Source organism: Castanea sativa, chromosome 5 (genome assembly GCF_040712315.1).
Source record: "Castanea sativa cultivar Marrone di Chiusa Pesio chromosome 5, ASM4071231v1".
In the NCBI taxonomy this organism is placed as follows: domain Eukaryota; kingdom Viridiplantae; phylum Streptophyta; class Magnoliopsida; order Fagales; family Fagaceae; genus Castanea; species Castanea sativa.
In genome coordinates this window covers 23,019,190-23,037,240 of record NC_134017.1, presented here as the reverse complement: position 1 = coordinate 23,037,240, position 18,051 = coordinate 23,019,190, and the positions used below count along the sequence as shown (strand labels likewise).

General features: G+C 40.6%; 1 pseudogene; it reads right to left on the bottom strand.

Moving 5' to 3' along the window:
* Positions 1-405: 405 nt before the first annotated feature.
* Positions 406-17,989, bottom strand: LOC142633978 (signal recognition particle subunit SRP54 2-like; annotated as a pseudogene).
* Positions 17,990-18,051: the final 62 nt, after the last annotated feature.

Genomic DNA, 18,051 nt, shown 5'->3' with positions numbered 1-18,051 from the left:
TTGCTGTAATTTTAGCTACAGAATCCAAAAATTATGGTACTTAATCAATTTGGTCTGTATTGCTGGAGTCTGAGATACGCCCATTGTACAGCCGAAAGTTATTATCAAGGATTTTCCGAAGAATCATGTGAACGAAAACATGGAAGTGGAATGAGAGTTCTCTTTTTCATTGTGGAAAACTGCAATAACATTATTTTCTTTGTTTAAACACCAACGAAAGGAAAGATCATTTGCCATACAAGTACAACACCTCATATTCATTTCAGTTCTTTTCAATTCCGTGACTAACCTTTTTAAGTAAATACATACAAGGAAAATTTCAATGCTGACTCTTCATATTACAACAAAATGCCCACTATGCTTGAGATTAAACTACATGTGACCCTTCTATAAAAATATAAATATATTTGGCAAAGCAGAACGGTCAGTCATATCAACCTGCATAGAGACACCTGTGTGCCTTTCAGTCCAACAAAGCAATGCTTACAGCCACAGTTAGAACTGAGATCAGGAAGTCATGATAGATCTCTGGGAAAATTTTACTTGTCTCCACCTCCAGACATTCCCATCATATCTTTTGTAGATCCCATTTGCTTCATCAAGTTTTGTAAGCCTCCCATGCCACCAATCTGTTTCAGCATCTGTGGGGGAAGGACTTTGCTCATGTGCTCGGCATTCATATTACGTGATAAGGCACTCATTTCACCCTTCTTAGGAATCTTCAACCCTTTCATTTTGCTCCATATCTTGGCAAGACGCTTGTACTCTTCCAACATCTCCATTACTTCTCTAACTTGACGACCAGAACCTCGTGCTATCCGCATCATTCGAGATTCATTCATGAGCTTTGGATTTGTACTATCCAACTCTGCAACATTTTAGCAGTCAACTATTAGGATCAGAACATTGGATTGAGTCAGTATAAAGTCAATCCCATAAACATGTGGCACATAAAGAGCAAAACCACAAAAAAATGGCCTTGACTCACCTTCATTTGTCATTGAGTCCATCATTGTCATGTACCGCTTGATCTTTGCTGAACTTCCTTTTCACGGCCTTTTGGCATTAACTCAGCACTAAATCCAGGAAGCATTGAGAAAACCTACACGGACCAAGTCAGTCATCAGCATGAAGTAGCAGCCTCTCCAGCTAAGATCCAAAGTTTAGATTTTGAAGCATGGTCAGTCAAAAACTCTAAAATGACAGCTGAAACTTAACAATCCCCAACCCCACTTGGAAAGAGAATTTTGGATAAATTTCATTTTAAACCATATATTTTAAGGGGTCATTTTCAAAGTTTCAAACTAATCCTTAGCATTGGTACAAATTAAACTTACAATTTCATTAGTTTAGAACTGAATCATTAACTTCTAAAATTGTATCAATTTAAATCCTCAACTTTAAAGGTTTGATTGGGCTTCAAGGAATATCCCAGTGGTTCCAACACCTCCGTGGTGCTTGGACACTCAGGTTCATACCCCATCATTTCAACTCCCCACCACACCCTGCGCCCCCACCCCCCCCCCCAAAAAAAAAAAAATTCTCCCAATTGCCTAGTCAAAAAATATTAATAATAAAGAAGTTCAATTGGGAGGTTTAAATTGATAATGTTAACTTTTGTCCAAGTGCATGGGATATTTGATTTTTTATTTTTTTTCATAAGTATTCAGAATTTGACCTACACATGTATTCAACTATAAAGTTTACACTTTTTTTTCTATTGAACAGGGCTCTGGGTACAGTTGGTAGACCATTAAGCCCAGTGACGATGTCAATCAATGTTTTAAAATAGTTGCTAGTAATTCACTAATTAAATAACAATACACTACATTTTTTTTTAAAATAATAAAAACCAAGCTGCAATTGTAAAAAGACAAGTAAAACAATGTCTCAAACTGAATAGGACAAATGCATATTTTCAAAGGGGGATAATGAAGTGTCTCTGTTGTTTGTGCTACTTCATTTTTCTAATGAAGTAGTCATCTTTTAATATAATTTTTCTTACCTATCAAAAAAAAAATCTCACAAAAAGGGCACTCTTACCTTTCCTTGGAGAAGTATTTGGAAGGTGAAAGCTCCCGCTAGAGTTTCTTTCTTCAATTGTTGGATAATATGAGGAAGAGGAATATTTGTGTGGTTAATAACATTTGTATACGCAAGAATAGTTGGGAATCGGTGGAAAATCTGCTCATTTATTGCTCAAATGCATATATAGTTAATGGACTTTTGTGTTTAGCTTATTTGGAGTTTCTTGGATGATGCCCAAGCATGTGGTGGAGCTACTGGTGTGTTGGAAATGGGGGATTTGGTTGGCATCAGATAGCAGTTATTTGGGGGTTGATCCTTTATGTGTTATGTGGACTATTTGGAGATATCAGAATCATCGAACTTTGAGGGGGAGAAACAATTATTTTTGCTCTCTTTGTTGCTAGTTTGCTTGGTTTCCTTAGTACACTGCCTGTGTACTCTGGGAACAGATTGTATTTTTCTTTATCTTTTTAATAAAGTTTCTTATTATATATATTTAAAAAAGCTATCCCCAAAGATCAAAGAAAAACGTCCAACACCCCCCCTCCCCCCCCCCCCCCAAAAAAAAAATCCTTTTTAAAAATGTGAATGTAAAATCTTGTTAATCAATTATTGATCTTGCTCCATCAGTCACCTAAACATAGCTACCAAGAGGTCACCTATTATTTCTCATATATGTGAAAGGCACCTTGTTGTCGATAAAGCTTTGATTAGATGGTATAAGTCAAGTACTAACCTGGCTAATTGGACCCATTTTAAGTATGTTCTGAAATTGCTCATACATAATCCTCAATGTAAAGTTCCCTTCTGAAAGCTTTTGCAGAAGCTCAGGCTGCTGATCCATAGGAACAACTTCATGAATTTTGTCCATAAATCCAGACCAATCACCCATGCCTAGATTAAAATATAATCAACAAGTAAGTACTTAAAACATACACAAGAAATTTAAGTCACAAAATCAAGAGTCAAAACTGTAAAAGAGTTGCACACCTAAGAGACGGCTGACAAATGGTTTAACATCAAAAATTTCAAACTCATCCATATGCTCTCCAGTTCCAATAAATATAACAGGACTCTTTGTTGCTGCAACACTGCACATATACAGTGGAAGAGAATTTAGTGTCAAAAGGAAAAAAGAAAAAAGAAAAAAAAAACAAATTAAAATTAAAATTGCTTCTATCAAAATGAGCAATAAGTTTCCATTTCATAGGAAATTGAACCAAACATGAAGGTAGCTTATAATTCCATAAATTATGGAACCTGTATGTTAGAAAAGATGTCCAGTACATTACCGACTGTATTTTTTATGTTCTTATGTCTACCTAAAGTTAATTATTTTACGCCATTTACAAATCACACCACAGAAAGACCCAAGCTTTGTGTTGAGTATTCAAACATATCAAATATGCATGCCAATGCATATAATTTAAGTATTTCATTTTTTCTTTTCTTTGTATTATTATTTTATTAAAAACCATACATGGGCACGGGAAGTATAAATGAGAACACAAAAAGAGAAGAATCAAACTTCAGATATCTTAAAAATCCAAAAAAAAAAAAGAAAAAAAGAAGAAGAAGGAACAGCAGCGCAACATAGACATATTCTAAGCATGATCTCAGAAGCACCATCTTGTCTTTTCCATGGAAACTGGATGAATTTCAAATGTCCAACTTATAGACTCACCCCAAATGCATGACACATACCTCCTTTGTGCACAAAAACATTATCCCCAGAATTCCGACAATGACAAAATTGTTCTCACAATCACCAACTAAATTCCAAACCCAAAACAAGCAACCATAGCTCTCTAGCAACATCATAGTGAACAAAATGATAATCTTCTGCCTAATTTGTAGTTCAATGGGTACATTCTGGAATATTAGGTACATTAACAATCCCAGGAAAGTAGAGAAGGGAAGAGACACCTTAGAATTAGTTAAAGAATTGAAATGAAGGCTTGTGTGCGGGATACTTACCATAAACTAAAATCCTAATGCTCTGACTACTGGCTAGCACAATTCACTGTTGCAAACATTTATTAAATGGGGTAATATACTTTACGGAGTGAAACTGAGCATTATGTAAATGGTGAGAGGTACTAGATTAAGCAAATAAATGCATACTTATATAACACATTTGTAACAAAAAGAAGCAACCCTAGATGATTATCCTATTGTATAACCAACTGAAAAGTTGCAGCCAACATATTGAGAACTCAAACATGAAATCATTACGTATGTATTTATGCATGTATATATACAATACAATAACATTTCACAATGAATAACTTAATCGCTTATCACCTATGCAAGTCCATACTGCTTAATGGTGTTCTTTACTATATATAACTAAGATGATACTCCCTCCCATAATGAGTACCCTTTTTTCTTCACCACAAAATGTGCATCCACCATCAAAGAAATATAGGGTCTAGTTAATAAGTTCTAAACTCACCAATTTTGAAAAGCAACTACACAGCTTCAGCAAGTGCATGCATTGAAGCTTAAATATTACATTAGATCCAACTAAAAACAAGAAATTTGGCCAGACTTGTTGCAATTAAACTTACGCGCTAAGAGCACCACCTCCCTTTGCATGCCCATCCATTTTGGTAACAATTACAGCTCCAACTGAAACACTTTGCTTGAAAGCTTGAGCTTGGTCAAATGCAGCGTGACCAATGCTGCTATCCATAACAAAGATAACAAGATCTGGTTTCTGGAAGATGCAAATAAAATGTATTAGCAATATAGGCAATCAACAACAAATTAATAAGAACAAAGCAATACCAGGAAATTACCGTTGCTTCTGAAACTTGACGCATTTCTTCAAAAAGAGCAGCTTCTTGTTTGTGATGCCCACTGGTGTCAACAATTATCAGATCGCAATTTTCTTTCTTGAATGTTTCCACACCTTCCACTGCAATTTTTACAGGATCTGATTCTGTATAGCTGTATCATTTGAAATCCACCTTAATTATTACTTAAATAAAGAAGAACGCATTATCTAATAAAATGTAATTGGCAAAGGCATTAATGAGAGTGATAATGGCAACAGTAATAAACAGAAGTAATAATAATAATAATTATAACAAAACAAAAAGAATATTTAATTTTAGGGAAATCACAAAAGAGAAATATTCAGGAAATGGAACTGAAAATATTTTTCTTCTTTCTCTTTCGTTTAGGGAAAGGGTAAAAAAGAGCTCTAGATGTACAATTAGGGCAGCCACCCACTGAGCCAACAGGATCGGCAGTGGTGGCCCAAGTCCCTCACGAACAGATGTCGCTGACCAGTGCTCCGTGTGGGTCGAGACTGGTGCCGGTGGTGTCATCGGCCACGATATCGGAGCAGGGAGTGAATCTGGTTGACCCGATAGTGTCGGAGTTGGTGCCGCTGTCTTCTTCAGTGGCATCGGAGGATGGGGATGAGGAGTGTATGGGTTTGGAAGGTTCGGGTATTTCTAACTTTGAGGGAGTTCAACTACCTGGCCCATCTATAAGGGACTTGGTCGAAGACTTGGATAAGTCTTGGGGTAACTCCAAAGACTGGATATTACAAATGCGGGATGGCCGGCAATTAGTGCTCCCATTGTCACTTTATCGTTCTCCAGATTGTATGTCAGTCTGCTCAAGTCCAGAGGGAGAGGGTGTACCAGGTAATGTTTCTTGTTCTAATGAAGGGAAGAGGGTTACTTTGGTAGATGAGAGTGAGGGGCTAGTAGATTCCTTGACTGTGGTTCCCGGGTTAGTAAGTGAGCTGTGGGAGTTTGATGGAAGGTTGAGGTCTTGTGAGGGAGGTGATGAGCCATTAGTTGTGGTACCTTTGGCTACTGAAGGTCCATTGGAGTTGGAGTCTAGTTCTATGAAGGAGATTGGGTGTAAGGAGAGTGCGGATAGTTGTCAACTATCACAATGGGTAACCAGTAGGATAAAGGCTTTCAAGAAATCTGTGGGCACTTCACTGGAAGGTTTTGAGGAGCAGATTACAGGATTGTTATTAGCCATAGAGGCCAGTAAGAAAGATAGGCAGAAACTTGTGGTGGGTGATCAGAAGAAGTTGGTTAAGTCCGGTCGGAAAGGTCAGCGGGAGTTGAAGAATTTGCTGTCATCTTTAAATGTCGAGTATGATACAAATAAAGTAAGGAGTGCAAGTTCTGAGCGGGCGGTTGTGTCTTATCAATGAATGTGAAGATTATTTCTTGGAATGTTAGAGGGTTGAATGAGCAGGATAAAAGGCTCAGGGTTAGAAATTTGATTAGGAAATGGGGACCAGATGTGGTTTGTCTTCAAGAAACCAAAATGGAACTGATTAATAGAGCAGTGATTCGTAGCTTGTGGGGTGGCCAACATGTTGATCGGTCTTATTTAGGTTCTTGTGGTGCTTCTGGTGGGGTGTTAGTGATGTGGGACACTCGGGTAGTGAATAAAATGGAGGAAGCAGTGGGGAGATTTTCGGTTTCTTGTAAGTTTACAAGGGTGTCAGATCAGTTTGTATGGGCATTTACGGGTGTTTATGGTCCTAATTTACACCGAGATAGGAGGATATTATGGGAGGAACTTTGTGGCTTGAATAGCTGGTGGAGTGTCCCATGGTGTGTGGGTGGTGACTTTAATGTGGTTAGGTTTCCTTCTGAACGATTGGGGTCTACTTTGTTCACTACTGCTATGAGGGAGTTTTCTAATTTTATCTCAGAATAGGGTCTTATTGATCTGCCCTTGCAAGGAGGTATTTTCTTTTTTTTGATAGGTAATCAAAGAAGTAATATTAATAGGAAAAGTAGTACAGGATGTTCATGATGATGAACAGAAAGATACAAAGAAAGAAAACTAAGGGAAGGAAACTCTAAGGGAAAACATAAACTCTAAAAGAGACGGAGAATCCGTAAAACCCCAACAACGAGACCACTCGAAGAGGCTTCTCTGACATAACACCTTTAACTCATCCAATGTCTTCTCCATGTTCTCAAAGGAGCGACGATTTCGTTCCAACCAAATAATCCACAATAAACACCCTGGAATCAAATTCCAAATATTCGAGTTGTGCTTCCCTAACCACTGATGCCAACAAGATAACAACCCCGACACTGATCTAGGCATAACCCAGTGGATACCAAAAGCCTAAAGCATAAGAGACCATAATGTATGAGAAACAGTACAATGAAGAAGAAGATGGTCAACCGACTCCCCATCACAACAACACATACAACACCGATTTGCCAAAGGACGCCGACCCCTAATCATGAGATTATCCAAAGTGAGAATCCGACCATGAGCGGCTGTCCACAAGAAGAAAGCTACTTGCTTAGGAACCTTCGGTTTCCAAACACCCTTCCAAGGAAACAAAAAATCCGAGGAACCCCGGATTGCTTGGTAATAAGAGCGGGTGTCGAACATACCATTGCCTTTGAGCCGCCAACAAAGAATATCCCTCCTATCCCCCCGAGGGATATGAGGTTGGATAAAGTGAAGAAGAGAAAAAGAAGCAGCAAGCTCCCAATCTTCAAAGGCTCTAAAAAACCTTAAATTTCACACTCTAGTAGAACCTCCTTCCGGAAGCCACAAAACTTCAGAAATGCAAACATCCTTGGCAACTGAACACACATAAAGCTCAGGATAGAGATCTTTTAGGATATAATCCCCAATCCACCTATCATGCCAGAAGCGGATGCGAGTGCCTTCACCCACTACAAACGATAGGTGCTTAGAAAAACTCTCCCACCCTTCATGAATGCTTCTCCAAAGGCCACAACCGTGAGTCCTCCTGCACACTTTGGTGCACCACCCCCCTTGACCCTCACCATATTTAGTGGATATAACTCTCCGCCAGAGATGAGTAACTTCTTGCCCAAAGTGCCACAACCATTTCCCTAAGAGAGCTTGGTTAAACGACGCCACACTCCTTATCCCCAACCCCCCCAATTTAACAGGAGAACACACCTTATTCCAAGCCACCAAAGGATATTTGAAACTCCCCTCAACTGACCCCCAAAGAAAGTTCCTCTGAATCCTTTCCATTCTAGCAGCCACAGCTTTAGGAATAGTGAAGAGAGATAAAAAGTACGTAGGAAGACTCGATAGAGTACTTTTTAGTAAAGTGAGCCTACCACCCTTAGATAAGTAAAGACGTTTCCACCCTGAGAGTCTCTTCTCCATCTTTTCCAAAATAGGGTTCCAAATCGAAGCAGTTTTAAAAGAAGCTCCCAAAGGCATCCCCAGATATTTCATAGGCAAGCTCCCCACTCTACACTGAAGATTGCTAGCCAATGCATCTATATTATTCACCTCCCCCACAGGAACAATCTCACTTTTCCCAACATTCACCTTCAAACCCGTAAAAGCTTGGAAACAAGACACCGCCAACCTTAAGGAAAGCAACTGATCCCTAGAGGCATCACAAAATAAGATAGTGTCGTCCGCAAACAACAAATGGGAGATCTGAACACCAACAGAATTCACTGCTCCCACATGAAACCCCGGAATAAGGTTATTCTCCTCTGTCCTCTTCAAAATTCTGCTTAAAACCTCCATAATCAAGAGAAATAGTAGCGGGGATAATGGGTCTCCTTGTCTCAACCCACGGGAGCTTTCAAAAAAGCCTTCAGGGGAACCATTTACCAAGACAGAGAAACGGACAGAAGTAACACAAGCCTTAATCCACCCCCTCCATTTCGACCCAAACCCCATCCGGTCCAACAAATAAAACAAGGCCTCCCAATTAACATGGTCATATGCTTTTTCAATATCAAGCTTCCAAACCACACCTGGTAACCGACTCTTCAGCCTACTATCCAGACACTCATTTGCAATGAGCACAGAATCCAAAATCTGCCTCCCACCAACAAACGAATTCTGAGTCTCAGAGATGAGTTTATCCAAAACCACCCTTAACCTATTAGCCAAAACCTTGGACAACAACTTGTACACACTACCCACTAAACTGATAGGCCGAAAATCTTTAATGTTAACAGCATTACTCTTTTTAGGAATTAAAATGAGAAAAGAAGCATTCAAAGACCGTTCAAACCCAGAGTGACGATGAAAGAAGTCAAAGAAAGCCATGACATCCTTTTCCACCACACTCCAACAATTTTGAAAGAAAGCCATGGTGAACCCGTCAGGACCAGGGGTTTTATCTCCCTCCAGCTCCCTTAAGACGTGTAAAACTTCCTCCTTTGTGAACGCCTTCTCTAGGGACAACCTCTCCTCCTCTTCTAAGCAAGCAAAATCTAATCCATCCATAGTAGGGCGACCCAATTTAGATTCCTCATACAACCCCTGATAGAAACGGACTATCTGAGAGCGCACATCTGACTCATCCTCATAAAGGACACCATCCACCTCAATCCTCTTAATATGATTAGCATTTCTATGAGAGTTTGCTAATCTATGAAAGAAGCGAGTATTCTTATCCCCCTCCTTCACATACAAAGCACGAGATTTTTGTCTCCAGGAAATTTCCTCAAGAGAAGCCAACTGTTCTATGTCAGCTTTGAGATGAATACGAAAAAGGTGATCCTCATTCGAGAGATCTTGCAGCTCCTCTCTAACATCAAGACCCCTCAATTCAGTCAGCAAATTTTTTTTTTTGAGTGCCAAGTCACCAACCTCCTCCTTGTTCCGCTTTTTTAAATCTGCTTTCAAAGCCTTCAATTTTTGAGCCAAGATAAAACTTGGTAAACCCACAAAACTATACCCGTTCCACCATTGCTGCACTCTATCAACAAAACCCTCAACTTTCAACCACATGTTTTCAAATTTAAAAGCACTACGACCCCTACGAACAGCGCCAGCTTCCAACAAAAGAGGGCAATGGTTAGAAATAACCCGAGGAAGCACCCTTTGAGAAACATTCTCGAAATGATCCACCCAGTCTAGGGAAGCCAAAACCCTATCAATTCTAGACATAGAGGGAAGGCCAGAATCTCTGAACCAAGTAAATGAAGCACCCTCTAGAGGTAAGTCAACTAAGGAATTCCTCTCTATAAAGTCCGAAAATGCAAACATAGCAGGGCAAAACGACTCACAACCAAGTCTTTCACTTGGGAACCTAATGATATTGAAATCACCTACTAAGCACCATGCCATGGGCCATCTGACACGCAACTGTGACAACTCCTCCCACAAGGTAACACGCTGCCCATCCTCATGGGGACCATACACACCTGTACAAGCCCAAACAAAGTCGTCCACCACACCTCTCAATAAGACACTGATAGAAAACTGACCGGCAATTACATCCAATTTCTCAAAAACCCTCTTATCCCAAATCAACAAAATCCCACCAGAAGTCTGCACAGCATCCAAAACAGCCCAATCAGTGAAAGGACTTCCCCACAAACTTCGAACAAAGGCAGCATCAGAAGAAGATGCTTTAGTTTCTTGAAGACATACAATATCACACTTCCATTCCTTTAGGAGATTCTTACAAACCTCTCTCTTCCGGGGATTGTTAAGCCCCCTTACGTTCCAAGAGAGTAGACGTAAATTCATTTACAACTACCAACAACCCCTGCAGCAGTCAAAGAGACTCTGCTCTTGCTCCTAAAAGATACCCCATCGTAGTTAACATTAAAGATAAGCCCCTTAAGTTCCCTGAGTCCTCGTGACCCTGATTTTGCTGGTTGCTTGGGCACCTCCTCAACAACCACCTTAAGACACTCCTGCTCCAAAAGGCGAAACAAAGCCAGACATTGATCCTCATGTTTCACAATAGGGAACCCCACCATGTTACAGAAATTTTTCATCAGCTGGGACACCCAATTAGAAGGTGTCCCTAACTCTGTACCTTGAGGTCCTTTTGCAGAATTCTGAACCAGCGCCAAATCTCTGATTTCATTGGGTTCCCATGAAGACAGAGGGTCACACTTCAACACCCCATAATCTTTCTCTCCACTACCACAGCTATGGTCATACACTACACTGGTCTCCCACTGACCCTCATGATCTACCCCTTCCACAAACCCTTCATCAACCCCATTACCCAGCTCTGAGAGAGGAGAGAAACGATTTTGAATCACCCAAGGAAATTGATCAAGGATCGGCGATACACCTTTCAGAATCGGTACCTCAAGCACCACCAAAGGCGAGCAAACCGCTTGGTCATGAGAATCCTCAGCATCAGAGAGGGTGTCCAAGGGAAGAACAGCCTTACCGGAGTTGAGCACGACCGTGGCAGAGCTGCATCGTAGCGCCGATGGAGTTTCGGTCACCGGAGCTCCCAACTCTCTTGACGAGTTGGAAATGAGATGCTCCGAAGAAGACCCAGGAGTAGATGCCGGCGGTAACCCAGCCGACGCACCCTCAGACATCACCGATAAAGCCGATGACTTCATCGGTGGCTTAGAACACTCGCCCACCACCCTCGCGCTCTGATTATGGAGACTACGCGCACCCACTCCACGATGAAAAGAAAGCCCATTCTGGACCTTACCTCTCGGGTCAACCACTTGGGCTTTGTCATGCCCAGTTAGTAAAATAGGCCCACTATCCATAGCCTTCTGAGAAAGGACTTTATTATGTCCAGATAACAACACCGGCCCACTGGAAATGGGCTTATGATTAGAAGAGTGGTTCACCCAATTTACCAAACGTTTGCCTCCAACGGTTTTAGACACCCTCAGCGCCAAACTAGCAGGAGTCACCTCAAACTTAAAATCACGCGTGGGTCTTCCATTAATAGAAGAGACAGCAGCGCCAGTACCATCCATGAGCACGTTATTTCCCGAATCAGCTCTAAAAAATTCAAAATTCCTTAACTTCCGCTGCTTCCTGATCTTGGGAGATTTCTTCCCAAAATGCCCACCTCCTTCCGTCAGAGCAGGACTAGCACCAGCACCAGCTACTACACCAGAAATCCTCCCTTTCACCCAAACAGTGTTTGAACCTGATAGAAATCTTTCTAATTCTTTTGAAAACAAACTCCAACCAGACCGGTTTGAACTCGCAGGAACCATAATCCAACCACGGCGAGCTCCACCATAATACACAGCTATCTCCACAAAAATACCAGCCTTATTTGATCTTCCACGAAATTCGAAGAACTTGTTATTTTCTCTGTAACGTTGATACATATATTCCTTTCCAAGAACCCAATCACAGATATCGGCAAAACAAGAGAGAATCCATTCCAATCCTTTACGACCCAAACAAATGGAACTATTAAAATTCCGACGCCTTTTGTGAATAACATAAGAGTCAGCCTGACCGTTGACAAACGAGAAAGAAAAAGTTTTCGAGTCTATGCGAAAAGACCCATTACTGCCACCCTTGTTCTGAGGAGAAGATTTAGGAGGGAGAGGCAAACTGTTAGGGAGAGGTGAGGATGAAGCAGTAGTGACTGATCTAGGCCAAACCTGTGGTTGTAACGGTAAAAAAGATGGGGGTGGGATATTCAAAGGAGAAGGATATGGCGGGCAAAGAGGGTGAAATGGAGAGAAACCAAAGGGTGATGGGAAAGGAGATGGCAAATAACCAGGGAGAGAAGGAGGTGGCTGGTTGAGGGGCAATGGTAGAAAGGGGCACAGAGGAGGGAAAGGTGTTGACTGTGTGGTGGGGAGGGAGGGGCGAGGGGGAGGGGTAGTCATCACTGTAACCGCAAGGAGGTATTTTCACTTGGTCAAATTCTAGAGAAGTTGTTTCGAAGGCTAGGCTGGACAGATTTTTGTTTTCTGCAGATTGGGAGGATAAGTTCCCAACAGTTTCTCAAAGACGGCTGTCTAAATTGTGCTCAGATCACTTTCCAATTGTCCTTGAGGGTGGTTCTTTCCAGAGAGGGAGTATGCCATTTAGATTTAAGAATATGTGGCTAAAGGAAGAAGGTTTTATGGATAGGGTTCGGTCATGGTGGGATTCCTACCAAGTTCACGGTGCACCGAGTTTTATTCTGGCTAATAAATTAAAGCTCCTTAAACATGATTTGAAAAGATGGAATGTGGAGGTGTTTGGTCATGTTGATGTTCGGATTAAAAAATTGTGGAAGGACCTTAGTGTTCTAGAGAATAGGGAGGAGAGTCAAGGATTATCAGCGGAGGAAAGGGTGGAAATGGGAAGAATTTGTGATGAGTTAGAGAAAGCTACTCTGTTGGAGGCAGAAATCTAGAGTTCTTTGTGTTAGGGAAGGAGACAGGAATACTAAGTTTTTCCATCGTATAGCTAATTCTCATAGGAGGGCTAATTCTATTGATAGGATTATGGCGGATGGGGTGTTGTCTTCAGACCCTACTGCTATAGCAAACCGTATCTCTCAATTTTATAGGCAGCTTTACTTTGAGGAGGTGGCTCACAGACCTGTCTTAGATGATGTGGTTTTTTCTAGCATCTCGATGGAAGATGCAAGTTGGTTAGATAGGCCTTTTAAGGAAGGAGAGGTGTTTGAGGCGATCCATGACTTTAATGGTGATAAGGCACTTGGCCCGGATGGCTTTTCCATGGCATTCTTCCAATCTTGTTAGGGTGTTTTGAAACCTGAAATTATGGTTGTATTCCACAATTTCCATACTCAGGCGGTGTTTGAGAAGAGTCTTAATGCTTCATTCCTAGCCCTTATTCCTAAGAAAGTGGATGCTGTGGAGGTAAAGGATTATCGGCCTATCAGCATAGCTGGTGGGAGGTATAAGATTATTTCTAAGGTGTTGGCTAATCGGCTTCGTAGGGTGGCGCATGGTCTTATTTCGGATTCACAAAATGCTTTTGTGAAGGGCAGACAGATTTTGGATTCCGTCTTGATTGCTTCTGAATGTATTGATAGTAGATTGAAATCAGGAGTTCCAAGTGTGCTATGTAAGTTGGATGTGGAGAAGGCGTATGATCATGTGAGTTGGGATTTTTTAATGTATATGCTACAGCGTTGTGGTTTCTTAAAAAAATGGAGAAAATGGATAAGGTATTGCATTTCAACTGTAAAGTTTTCCATTCTGATCAATGGTAGCCCAACTGATTTCTTTGGAAGTTCTAGGGGGCTTCGGCAAGGGGATCCTTTATCTCCATTGTTGTTTGATATTGTGATGGAGGCATTAAGTCGTATGTTGGATGTGGCTGCCTCTACTGGGCAATTCTCAGGTTTTTCTGTGGGCAGTGCAGTTGGTCCATCAGTGATGGTGTCTCACCTTCTATTTGCAGATGACACTTTGATTTTTTGTGATGCTGAACCGTCTAAGATTGCTAATTTGAGGGAGGTTCTTACTAGATTTGAGGAGGTGTCCGGGCTGCGTATTAATTTAGGGAAATTTGAGGTGGTACCTGTTGGTGGCGTACTCAATTTGGAGGCTTTGGTGGGTCTGTTGGGGTGTGGGCAGTCTTCTCTGCCCTTGAAATATTTGGGCCTTCCTTTAGGTGCCAAATTTAAGGACTTATCTGTTTGGAACCCTATTCTTGAGAGAATGGAGAGGAGATTAGCAAGTTGGAAGAGAATGTATTTATCTAAAGGGGGTAAGGTGACACTCATTAGAAGCTCATTATCGTCCTTACCTACATACTTTCTTTCCCTTCTTCCTTTACCGGGTAAGGTGGCTAAGCGTATGGAGAAATTACAGAGAAATTTTTTGTGGGATGGGATTGGTGGTGAACCTAAAATTCATTTAGTTAATTGGGCCAAGGTTTGTAGGCCACTGCAGGATGGGGGGTTGGGTATAAGACAGTTGGGTAATTTTAATTCTGCCTTACTAGATAAATGGTTGTGGAGGTATGGCACCGAGACTGATGCTTTATGGAGGAGGGTTATAGAGGCAAAATATGGGAATTTTTGGGATAGTTGGTGTACGAAGAAGGTGACAAGTCCTTATGGGGTCAGCTTGTGGAGATATATTAGAAGTGGTTGGTTGAACTTCTCTAAACTACTTGTTTATGATGTGGGGGATGGTACTAGAGTGAAATTTTGGAAGCATGTGTGGTGTGGGGATTGTACTGTCCAAGAGGCCTTTTTGGAGCTCTATTGTCTTCGTAGGTCTAAGGACTCCTCAGTGGCTGAAGTTATGGGTTGGTCTGCTGGGAGGTATCACTGGAATGTGCAATTTCGTCGTCCTCCACAAGATTGGGAAGAAGAAGCCTTTGATCGGTTTATGGGGCTAGTCTACTCCTCGTCAGCAAGAGGGTTTGGCCCAGATAAGGTTTGTTGGAAGCCTGCAAGGAATACAGGTTTTGAGGTTAGAGGTTATTACAGTTCCTTCTACCCTCATAATCTTGTTTCCTTTCCATGGAAAATGATATGGCGATCGAAGGCTCCTCCAAGGGTAGCCTTCTTTTCTTGGTCTGCTTCCTTAGGTAAGATCTTAACAACAGACAACCTTCGTAAACGACAAGTGATTGTGCTTGATTGGTGCTTTATGTGTAAAAGGTGTAGGGAGTCGGTGGATCATCTTCTACTTTATTGTACCATAGCTTGGGAGTTGTGGTCTTTGGTTTTCTACTTGTTTGGTATTCAGTGGGTTATGCCTCGTACAGTTCTTGAGGTGTTTGAGGCTTGGCAAGGAAAGTTTGCGTGACATCGTCACATTGATGTTTGGAAATTAGTACCTCATTGCTTGATTTGGTGCATTTGACGAGAAAGGAATGCTAGAAGCTTTGAGGGCTGCGAACGCTCTTTGCTGGAGATTAAGTTTTTTTTTTTCTTACACACTCTCTTTGAATGGAGTGTGGTTTTTTCTCATTTTTATTGTTCTTCATTTTCTATTTTTCTTGACCGTTGTTCTTTTGTTTCTTGATTTTTGCACCCATAGTACATCCCCAATGTACTCGGCTTGGTAACTTCTTTATTATTATTAATAATATTCTTACGTTATTTATCCAAAAAAAAAAGTAGTAGCTCTGACCCAGAACAGCCATATCCATTTCACTAAAGCTCTCTTCTCCACTGACCATCCCTAGGTCAAACCTGTTGCTTATCTGCTAAAACTAGAGATTACATTTTGATAACAGGTGATTGGGGGGTGGGGGGTAGGGGGAGGGGGAGGGGGAGAAAGCCAGTAGTGGTTCACTAATTATTCAATATTAAAGCTCTTTCTTTGGAATTCATGACTAAAATGACTTCTTAGCAACTGAAAATTATGTCTAGTGAACTTATCAAAAAAAGAAAAAGAAAATTATCTCTAGTGTATGGCATAAAAGAGATTTTGATATATTTACCAATGTTCATAAGCTATCATAGCACAGACCTAGTTATTTGTGACATCATCTTTTCATCTTTTTTTCTCTTTTGTTTTTCTTTTCTTTTTCTTCCAGAGAGAGAGAGAGGGGTGAGGGGGTAAGTGAGGAAAAAAAATCACAAGAAAAAAGGAAAATCTTATGCTTCAATTACATCACAACTTGTACACACAAACAAGCAGTAGAATACGAAAGAAGTACCTTCCGTAAAATGGAATCTTAGCTTTAGTGGCATTCTGCTTCAGCTGATCAAAAGCACCAGCTCTGAATGTATCTGCACACACAAGGGCAGGCCTCCAGCCCTTTTTCTGATGATAGTATGCATATTTTGTACATGTTGTGGTTTTTCCCGACCCTGAATTTGTCAAACAAATAATAAGATGTGCATAAACAAAAGGAAACAGTACACTCTAAATAAAAATAGTACAACATATTTTGGACCCATGAATCAGTCACAGCATATATAAAGCCCAGAGAGCTAGTTCAGATCACAAATTCCCAAAAAAACAATCTCATCAATTGTCTATGAAAACTGCTGAATGATCCAAAATGCATGAAAGTGATCAGGTAAAAAAACATACCTTGTAAACCTACAAACATAACAACACTTGTTTTCCCTTTCTTTGGAGTGAAAGAAGGCTTCCCAGGATCCAGCATTTTGCAGAGTTCATTAAATATAGCCTACATTGTAAGCCACCCTTCAATAAGAGCACAGCAGATACCAAAACATAATATACAATAAAGAATTTATTTATTTTCGCTTTTTTTTAGTTTTGTTTCAGTAAGTATGAACAATGAAGATTGATGTTGTATATCATCACTGAAAACGCTCTAGACACATAACATTACTTCAAAGAGTATGTCAATGGGGTTTCAAAAAAAAGGGCTTAACAAAATTAGCCCCCAACACAAAAAAAGTAGCTTAGTTGCGGAATTTAGTTGCTAACAATTAGTACAAAGTAGCCATGCAAGAAAAGATTTATTTGATATAAAAGAGAAATACAATTATAAAAGTAAGTAAGAACAAAACAAATTATAGTATTAAACATTTTTTTTTCGCACTCCTCCCATAATCATGGCAACTAACAGAATTTTACATCAAGTGCAAGCAGCACCATCTTCCACTATCCGCATTCTCTCTTTGGTGTAAACCTTATCAAAATTCATCCAAAATTCCGAAAACCAAATCCCAATAGCCCCAAGTCTTATTATTATTATACAAAAACCTCAATTCAAAAAACATTAAAATCTAGACACTTGAACCAACAGAGCTCTCTTTCATCAGATTTCTATATCAATTGACATCAATCATATCCCTAAGCCGATTAACACATGCAAATTCAAAACCTTATCTAAGCTTTCCAAAGCAATCCCTAAACTCTAAACTCATGGCAGCCAAGTGAATTCCATCATAACAATCACAAACACCACCCATAAAAAAAAAATTAAAAAAAAAAGGAATGATAAAATGTAAGAAAAATATGTGAGAGAATAAAAAAAAGGTTGTACTTGCTGGATGATCTTGCGCTTGTTATGGCCGGCGGCGAGGTCGTCGAGGTTGACGATCTTCTTGATATTGCTCTGCATGTCGCGGACGAGCTTGAATTGGACATCGGATTGAAGAAGAGCGCGAGTGATCTCGTTCAAGCATTCGTTCAAGACCTTCTCGTCGATGATGGTCGCATTGCTCATCTGCTGAAGAGCACGCGATATGCTCCCTCCTAACTGAGCCAACACCATTTTTGCTCAACGATTGGAGATTAGGGTTAGGGTTAGGGTTAGGTCTCCTTTTATGGGGGGAAGAGGGATCGATCGAAGGAAATGGAGGAGGAGGAGGAGGAGGAGGAGGTGGTGGTGGTTACTGGTGGTGGTGAGTAATTAATA